The sequence below is a fragment of the Anopheles stephensi genome (genome assembly GCF_013141755.1).
Source record: "Anopheles stephensi strain Indian chromosome Y unlocalized genomic scaffold, UCI_ANSTEP_V1.0 chrY11, whole genome shotgun sequence".
NCBI lineage: Eukaryota > Metazoa > Arthropoda > Insecta > Diptera > Culicidae > Anopheles > Anopheles stephensi.
Window position 1 is genome coordinate 5136 of NW_023404982.1, and position 10783 is coordinate 15918.

The following is a 10783-nucleotide window of genomic DNA, read 5'->3' on the forward strand; positions in this document are numbered from 1 at the left end:
ATAACTGACTATGCCACGAATTGGGGAACATGGCTGAAGGGGCGAGTGGTAGAAGTGCATAAGGGACAGGACAAACAAATAAGGTCCATTCAAGTGAAAACCGCACAAGGCACATATAACCGCCCAGTAACCGGTGTAGCTGTTTAAGATGTATACAACAAACACAATCCGGAAGTTACAACGGGAACTAATAAAGTCTCCCCCGAAGACAAGCTAGAAAAACAAGCGTTCACTGGTGTGCATTACGAAGAAAACACTACCAATAAAATTTTAAGCGGTAAACCATCAAAACGAGGGGACCGTAAAAGAAAGATAAATCCTTGTACATGGTACGCTGATGTTGTAACAGCTGACTCGAAAATCGCCACTGCGACCAAACGAGGGCCTAGGCCAGCAGAAATACACTCACGAACTCAATCGAAGGGTTCAAGGGCGCATTTACTCAACCACAATGTCTTGGCACTAATGATTCTGCTCTTCATTTCAGCTCAAGCCATGGGTAGTGCGATGAAAGGTTTGATCGCGTATGACTGTGCGCATGACAACATCAATATCACAAGTTACTCACTCATAAATGTAGCCTCTTGCGAAACCCCGACAAAGAACATAACCATTAACGAGTCGCGAATTCAAGTATTGCAACAAAGCCCTAAGAAATTCGTTCATCTTCACCAATGCAAGGTAGTAATCAAACGCTCGATAAAACATTGTGGCGCGTGGTCCCACACCTCTGAGTACGAAAACAGTTTTCACTCTCGCGAAATTTCACTCTCCATGAATTATAAGGTTAGGGAATTAAGCCGCAATGATACCACCAGGGGAATGACGCTTGTCACCGGCAGCATCAAAGGTTCAGCCTGCGTCGGAGGGCTCTACGCGACTTCATCCCAAGCCTGGGAAAACGCGCTTGTCTTCTACGAAACAACGAACATCGAGAGCGATCAAATCACCTTACAAAATGGGATCGTATGCTCATATAGCGCTGGATGGTGCTTGGATGCAGAATTCGGTTACTTCACGTGGGAGAAAAATCACCAAATGCCGTGCAAAGGAACCGACTTTGAAATCATCTACGAAGGTACGGTCAACAAGACATTTGACAGCGACGACGTCAGAGGTTCAATGACCGCGGTGTACACTCTTATTACACCCGAACACATGTTCTCCATAAGAGCACTCGACACAAGACAAATCTGCGGTTTCGACAGCTACGTCACAGACCACCCACGCATCTTCATACTCGAGCTAAACGGTTACCAATCGTCTCTAATTTGGTCAAACGTCCCGGATACACCGCAGTAGTCGCTGCAGAGGTTTTGTACATCCTAGAATGCAAACCAGTATACGTCACCTACGACAGCAAGCACGACTGCTACCAAGAGATACCGGTAAAATACAACAATCAATCTATGTTCATGGCGCCGGTCACCAGAATACTACAGCTGAGAGGTACTCAAATCGATTGCACACCGCCAAATTCGCAATCGGTGGAAGATGGTATACCACGGACCACAAACTCCGAGAAACGACACCCCCGCAAGAGTTGACATCAGACATCGTTACGAGTTGGTCGTACACACCCTTACCGAGCCTGATGGAAAGTGGGGTTTACGACTATGATAACCTGCAGAAGATGAAGAACATGGTCTACGAACAGCAGGACAAAAGAATCGCGTCTTCGGTGTTACACAAGATGATAACCGGCCAGCACCCAAATCTGCAAGGTTTTTCCTTCGAACCGCTAAATGTCGGAGAATCTTATCCATAGTGCCTTTAACAGATACTGGAACAAGTTGGTGTCATGGTCGACATGGCTAGGTAATATAACCTCGACAGCCTTGGGTGTCTACATAATCGCCAGAAGCTTCAAGTTCATAGTAGACACCATCATACACGGTAGAATACTGTATGATATCTACGGCATCGGCTGGCAACTACTAGCCTCGTTCTGGGACTCGCTTACGAATCTACTATCTCATCGCAACCACATGAGAGAAAGCAGAAAAGCGAACGGCGGGGAAGACAATACCGTAATTGACATCCAGGCGGAAGTCGAAAATAAGTAGCCGGTGCGCAGACCAAACCAGAAGACATAGAAGATATTTCCTGAATTGCACCACGAGATAGATCTTCAAGAGCAGTACGGGCAAACTCGCACCGACCAAGCGAGACTCGAAGACAACATTTCACCTGCGACCACTGATCAGGCGTCTGGACATTTATAACTCATCGTGGTATAGTTGCGTGCGCAAGATACAAATAATTTTGTTATAAAAATGAGAGTGAAATGATTTCAATTAAGCTATTTGAAAAAGAATAACGATAGTAATAATAATGCACGTCAAGACACGTCATAATAACTATTACACGCTAGAAATCATAAGTCGCGTTATTTGGTAAAACTTGTAGTTTTACAAGGGGCGGTATGTTGCGAACGCGACAGCGCTAGGGACAGAGGAAGGTAACCTTGGGCATAATCAAATCAAATCTTGATTAAACATGTTGCATGAAAGAAACAATTCTTTCGATAGAATGTCCCACGCACCGAGAAGATTTCAGCTTAGGCAGCAAATCAGCGCGGATAAGGCATAAGCAGCGCGTGACCAATGTTTACGATACAGTGTGGCGTACACAACGCCTTTAGCTCGGTGCTAGAGCATCGAAAATGTTTATAGAACAATGCGCGCCTCAACATGCGCATTCAGCGCGATTAACGTTTACATTACAGCATGTGACAAACGGCAAGTGCGTCCAGCGCGATGAATGTTTACCTTATGTGAAACGCAAGTGTTCCTGATCAATGAACAAACATTATAGCATGGGTTTGAACTGGTGGTTTGCGACCACGATAGTGAGTTAAACTTTAGCATCATGCGGCGTTAGCATAAAGGATACGTAAACACAAGCTGGAATAGTAAACACAAGGAAATAGTTAAACAAGAAAGAATGATCTTTCGTCTCATTCTAAGGTATCCCAAAATTAGTATATAAGAAATCAATTTATTCAATAAAGAGGACACAAATCTTAACCGGCGAACCGAACACTTCGTAAGAATCTCAGGGTTCTTTCCAGGCACGAGATCCGAAATAATCCTTCCCTCCGGAGAACGGATTCGACCCCTCAGCGGTGTCTACCACTCCAACGGAAATTACTAGGAATCGTGACTGTGAGAACCCTCCGGAAATCTCCCCTTGCTCCCCTCCGAAGACCGGATCCGACACCTCAGCGGTGTCTACCACTTCGTCGGAAGCTAGGAGAGAAGCCAGTGTCCAGGCGTTGGTCAGCGGAAGATTCGACCTCGTCCTCCCTACGGAATTCGGGCCGGTGCTCTAGTAGTACCAACTGCTCCGTCGGAGGAATTGGAAGAATCGCGACCGCCCCTCCCATCAAGTCCACTTTTGGAAGATCGCCCGGTAATCCGGGAATGAAGCCACTTGTCTGACCTGTGCGAGGAACGTTGCATCCGTTGATTCAACGCCCGAAGGAAGGTGCGCGACTCCTTTTCCGAATCGGCCATACCTTCGCGTGGCCGGTTCACCAACGGGGACGTTTTGCGTCCATTGTTGTTCCCATAGCAAAAACATGGTGGCTCCAGAGAGGAGGTTACAGTGTTCGCGCGCGTTGTAACCTCACCCGATCGATTATCGCGGTCGAGGCATGCTGTCGCCTAAAAGAACAGCAGTGAAAGGTGAATATCGTGGAATTATTCGACAGAACGATTCAAATCGAATATCACAGCAACAAGGCGCATTAACGTGAACAATTTTGGTTCCAACTGAAGTGTAAAAGGCAGTGAAACATCACACGAGGAAGGCAGACAACGGTTATCGTCGTAGTTATCCCGGAACCACATAGGAAAGGTATTAGAAGCCCGACATCGGATCGCGGTAAGTGAAGGCCTTTCCATTATTATAATCCGGGAAAATACAAATCGTTCAAAATGCCTTACGCGTTTGTGATGAATCCACTTGGCAGTTGCCGGTTGTGTGAGAAGGAAGACACTTCCGACAACACAATGGTCGACTGCTCCGAATGTGATAGGAGTTTCCATTTGGTTTGCGTAAAATTGACGCGCAAACCTGAGCCAAGCGAGCATTGGCTATGTGTGAAGTGCCAGAAAATTGCTTACGAGATCAATCGTCTCAAGGCGTTTGAAATATCAGGAACAGATAAGGGCAAGGTTACAAAGGATACAGAGGGACTCGAGACAAGTTTCAAGGAACTGATAGCGGGTCACACCAAGCAATCCCAAGAGCAACTACAAGCCTTCCTGCAGGTCGTAACGACACTGGTCGAAAACAATAAACAGGGCACGCACATGGAAACTCTATTGAAAAGGCAATAACTGATGCAGTTGCCTAAATTCGGAGGCGATCCTGTAGAATGGCCAAATTTCAAGCAGACGTTTGACGCCACAAACGAGGAAGGAAAATTTTCTAATCTGGAAAATCTTTCCCGCTGTTAGTTCGATAACGAACCGTTGTTGAACCGACCACGCGAAGGAATGATCGATTCGGGAAATCTCCGCGCAGATTCCTGGCCTTGTCAGAGCTGCTTGAATCAGGCGGCTAACCTTTTTTCCTGCATAACCCAGAGAAGTTTTTAAAGGCGGACTCGCACTTCACTAACTCGGTGTGGACAACGGGAATGCCGTTGCTCGATCAGACGATTAACCTTTTTCTTGGATAACCAGGAGAAGTATCTAACCGTGGTTCGTGCTTGGCTTAATTTCGCCTAATTCTTCCGACGGAGTGGGGAGACACCAAAGTGCGGGACCAACATCCGGAGGGAAGGCAAAGGTGAAACTTTCCCGATTCTGTATGGATACCCAAAGGATGAAACACAAGCTTCTTCGTTGAGGTCTGGATTACAAGTCGATTTAATTTTCAAAAATTCCTGTCTTATATACTAAAATAATCCCGAAAATTAGGTTGTTAGAATGAAAGGAAAAGTTTAAAAGAGATAGCACCTCTTTTTACCTGAGGTAACATAAATATATAGCGTCGGGCGTATCCCGAACCTTGAAGCGACGTTTTCTTATCTGTTTATGGTTCTGGACCGTGAGATCGCGTGGGCGATCCTTTTTTTATGGCTCTGGGTAATGTATCGCGCATCGTGTTATGCATATTTTGATATGCTAAATCTATGGTGCAAGTGTGTATGTTTATTTTTTGCCTGTGCGTCGTTTACTCTATTCGCGAGTGATCTTTCCGTCACTGCACTACGGATAATACGATCGTACATTGATCTTCGCGTTGGTCCTTTTTTGTGAAACTAAATGCGCAGCGATAATGTATGTGTTGGGCTCTTTTCCGGTCTATGTTCTTTACTCTTGTATTTAATCACATGGCCTAAGTTTATTTATGATTTCTACATGTCGGGATTTGTCCCTTTTTCGAGATATTTTCCAATAACGCATCATACTCTTGTTTTCTCATGGTAGGAGGTCGCTGTGTTAGTTTAGGTTTTTTCCTAAAATAATATTTGCCGATGAGAATTTATTTTAAACGAAAGATATTTAGTTATTTAAAGTTTTTCATCTAACTTTGCATGCCTGTCAGTTCATGTTTTCTAAATTAGAGAATCTTCCCTCCTCATTAGTATCATCAAATGTTTGTTTAAAATTTGGCCATTCTACAGGATCCCCTCCAAATCTCGGCAACTGCATAAGCGATTGCCTTTTCAATAGCGTTTCTATGTGCGGCGATCCTTGTTTGTCGCTCGCAATAGTTGTTACTGCTTTTAGAAATTCTTGTAACTGTTACTTTGATTGTTCTTGTTGACCAAGCAATAGTCGTGAGAACATAGTCTCTGTATCCTTACTAGCAGACTCTTTGGGCAATCTATTAAGTTCGTACGCTATTTTTTGACATTTTACGCAAAGTCAACATTCTTCCGGCTTTGGTTTACGTGATAGTTTGGCACATGTTAAATGAAACCATCTATCACATTCATAGCATGAAATCATGCTTTCTTCGGAAGTGTGTTCCGCCACGCACAATCGGCAACTGCCGGAAGTGTTCGTGGTAAATTTATAAGGCATCTCGGCGGATCTTTAAAATTCCTACTCTGAGCTATAGATAAGAAAGTTCGACTTACCGTTTTCGGTGTTACCTTTCCTTGACGTGCCCGGTAGTTCAATGTGGTCTCGATCTCGCTGATACTTCACTCCGGAGTCGTACTAAAAAACCATCTGCGCCAATGATCACTGACTTACTCCGTTAAGATACGCCTTACGAGAACTCTTTCCCACGTGCTTATTGCTAATAAGCTTCCTTTATGCACTGGTAATTTTATGTCCTCAATTATTTAAACTCGAGCACTTTAATGCGATCGCAACGTCATTCACTCGGTTAACTTATTGTTCTGCGGTTGTCCACGAACTGATTGTTAACCATTTACGCTATAATACGATTTCTTTCATCAGCATAGACGTCTTCACTAAAGAGTTTTTCTTTCTCAAACATTTAAAGTTTTTTTCGAGTTGTTCCGGATGTGAACTTTTTTCGTTCACTCCGGAGCCGTATTGTAACACTATTGTTCTCAGATAGTAAAATAACGTACTCCTTTTAGTTCTACCTTTTTGGAAGAACTTTATTACCCTTTTTTGGTATGGGTTAGTTCGGAGCCGTGTTTATTGCTTATATAGAGCTTATATCACGCACTGGCACTCACTGATGCTCTCCGATTTTGTTCTGCACTTGTGCACATTGATATGATCGCAACGGCACTCGATCGGTTAACTTAGAGCACTGTAGTTCTTACGTGTATTAATTGTAAACCGTTTCACTCGCTGCAACTCACTTTATTTTTCACGAGCGTAGAATTTGAATCTGAACCTTTTTGAAGCACTGCTTAGTGCGGGTTCAGTTAGAGGCTGTTCTTTTGGCGACAGCACACCACGAACGTAAGTTCGCTCGAATGAGTTGTTAACGCGCGCGGATATTAACAACTCCTCTCTGAAGCCACCATTTGTTAGTTCGATAACGAACCGTTGTTGAACCAACCACGCGAAGGAATGATCGATTCGGGAAATCTCCGCGCAGATTCCTGGCCTTGTCAGAGTTGCTTGAATCAGGCGGCTAACCTTTTTTCCTGGATAACCAAGAGAAGTTTTTTTGCGGCGGACTCGCACTTCACTAACTCGGCGTGGACAACGGGAATGCCGTAGCTCGATCAGACGATTAACCTTTTTTCCTGGATAACCAGGAGAAGTATCTAACCGTGGTTCTTGCTTGGCTTATTATCGCCTAATTCTTCCGACGGAGTGGGGAGACACCAAAGTGCGGGACCAACATCCGTAGGGAAGGCAAAGGTGAAACTTTCTCGATTCTGTATGGATACCCAAACAATGAAACACAAGCTTCTTCGTTGAGGTTTGGATTACAAGTCGATTTTATTCTTAAAAAATCCTGTATTATATACTAAAATAATCCCGAAAAATAGGTTGTTAGAATGAAAGGAAAAGTTTAAAAGAGATAGCACCTCTTTTTACCTGAGGTAACATAAACCTATAGCGTCGGGCGTATCCCGAACCTTGAAGCGACGTTTTCTTATCTGTTTATGGTTCTGGACCGTGAGATCGCGTGGGCGATCCTTTTTTTATGGCTCTGGGTAATGTATCGCGCATCGTGTTATGCATATTTTGATATGCTAAATCTATGGTGCAAGTGTGTATGTTTATTTTTTGCCTGTGCGTCGTTTACTCTATTCGCGAGTGATCTTTCCGTCACTGCACTACGGATAATACGATCGTACATTGATCTTCGCGTTGGTCCTTTTTTGTGAAACTAAATGCGCAGTGATAATGTATGTGTTGGACTCTTTTCCGGTCTATGTTCTTTACTCTTGTATTTTATCACATGGCCTGAGTTTATTTAGGATTTCAGGCCATGTGTTAGAAAGGAATTCATCCTAACAACCTAATTTTCGGGCTTATTTTAGAATATAAGACAGGATTTTTTGAGAATAAAATTGATTTGTAATCCAGACCTCAACGAAGAAGCTTGTGTTTCATTGTTTGGGTATCCACACAGAATAGTCAATAGTCGAGCCCGCAGTTCCGGACTAATAATCCTGAGTGGCGCCAGATAAGGCATTCAAACGACCTTCCCCAATGAATTCGCGTGTGTGGTCCGCCTGAGTGTGCGTGAGATGTAACTGTGTGAGTTTGAATTGTTTTATTGCTCTCGGATAAAAAAAGTAGAACCAAACAAATAATGTGAAAACATTACAAAAAAAAAGGGAAACGAAACATAAGATCTAGTTATTAGCTGTGATTTTTTGGTTGTGTTAACCAGAGACAGAGAGAAAGAGAGAAAGAGAGAGAGAGAGAGAGCAATGTATGAAAAAATAAAACTATAAAGCAGATCGTCTATAACTAAACTTGATCTAAAGTGAACGAAGCGGCAGCAAATAAGAAAGTGTATAATAAAACTAAACGATTTATGGCGAATAAGATGAAGAGAAGAAGAAACAAACAATACAGTATGCAAGAAGGCACGATCGTAAGAAATCAGCAAAAAAACAGGAGGCGAAAGAGAAAATTCAAAAACCCCAAAACACACACACACTCTAGGCACACTATTACTACAATAAATGAAGGAATTAAATGAAAATTGATTAACTTTCCCCAAAAAGAAGAGGGAAAAGAGGAGAAAAAGGGAAAACAGAACAGAAGAAAAAAGTGGAGAGATACAGTTGCTTCCAGGAAGGAGGAAAACCAGTAATCAGTAGAACATAATACAACATTGAGAGATGAAAACTACACGAATAAACCCTGTGCGTGTGTGTGTGAATGAAGTGTGAATCGAATCGATGCACCGTATGCATCGTGCGTGTGTGTGTGTGTGTGTGATAGTGTGTGTAAATTACGAGAAATATTAGCGGGAAGTGAAAAATCTTGAGAAGCCGAATGAAACAAGCTAAACAAAAAAGGAACTCTATTTAACTTAGCATAAGCCGTTTGTTTCCTTCGCTCCTAAGAAGCGTCCTATCCCGCGTGAACCACGTGTTTGTTTTTTGTTGTGTGTGTGCTGAAGAAGAACGTTCTTTAAAAACAAACATAGAGCCCCGTGGACGGAAGAATTCGGCATACACGGCCTAGGACGAGTTTCCTAACCCTGGAATTCATTTAAACCAACCAATCCTGTAAAGAAGTACTTATAATTCGTAGGTAAATTGAAATTGTGAACGACACGACGAACGGACGCGTACCATATAACATATATGAGTCAGCTGGCGAAGACCCGGAGACTTTGAACAGGGAAGAAAGGATCGGCGAGGACAGCTGTAGATGGCCCCATCGGATGAGACCGGTCAGAATAGAAGGATGAGAAGAAAAAAAACACACACACACACCCACACCACACCCGCCCCCCAAACCCAATAAACGGACGTTTAGATACATTATATTATTATACATATATACATACACATATATTATATATATTTGAAATGGTACATTTTCCAACGTTTAGATATGTTTGATCTATGTAAAAGCATTTTTTAAGACAACAAACCCGAAATAAAACATTGAAAAAAAAACAAATAAGAAAAACAAACGGGTTTTTTACTTAATAATAATTAAACCTTTTCTGTGTATTTTTAGAAATTTCTATTTAATTTAATTGAAAAAAAACTTTAATATTTAATTAGGTAGGTGTTTATAACATATTTCCATTTTAAAATTCTATTAACCCTATTCCAGGCAATCTACAGCCTTTTCAACGAGAGCAACTTTTTTTTGCACAAAATGGAAAAAATATTTAATTAAATATTTTATGAAATTTTCACAACAATATGCTTGTTTAAAAAAATGTATAAGGTTTATACCATAAGTCTAACGTGAAATTTACAGAATGTTCATCCATCATGCTACTTCCACCTATCCGTTGGTTCAAGCACAAGAATTCACCAGGGCACGGACGGAATAGTAACCGAACTGATAAAAAACGGTGGTGCAGCACTCGCACAGGAAATTCGTCGAACTATTACTGAGGTGTAGGATATGCTAGAGACAGGGGCCTAGAGATGGGCTGGAGTGTAGCAACTACAGGGGTATTACGATGTTGAATCCAGGGGTATTACGGGGTTGAGAAGATAGTTGGAAACGATCAGAGAGGATTCCGAAACGGAAAATTTAGATCAAGGGCCTGCACCAGGGAGATGGGCTTGCCTGTCTCCTTTTCAATCTGGAACTAGCGAGAGCCATCCGTAACAAGGAGGTAGAAACTTCGGCGACTATCTTCTATAAGTCAATCAAGATTGGTTTTAGGCTCTCCTATGTAGCAAAAGCTTACCAAAGGATCGAGCGAGCGGCTCCAAACTTCGGGTTAGAAATTAGCGAGGCGAAAACCAAAACGATGGTGGCACCACCAGCGGCCCTGCTAACAAACTCTGATGTACCCAAGGGTGTAAAGGGTGTAAAGATAAGTAACCGCACCTTCGAAGTCGTCCAAAACTTCACCTATCTGGGATCAAAAGACAGCACCGATAAGAACATTGATGATGAGTTACGCTGGAGGTAGCTAGCGGCCAACCGGTCATATTATAGCCTGAGGAAACTTTTACATCTTGGACTATACTTTTACATCTTGGACACGTTGATCTGTCAAATCGTCTCGAGCAAGTAAGGTTTGGTATCGGCTCCACTAAAAAACGTAAAAAATTGTGTGTAAAATTATTTGTCCGTTGTGCTTCCCTGCATCAATCGTTTGTTTGTGTATCATTCTATCCGTGCTTACCATCTCCTTGCTTTAACGGTTGTTGTTTGTGTCCTAA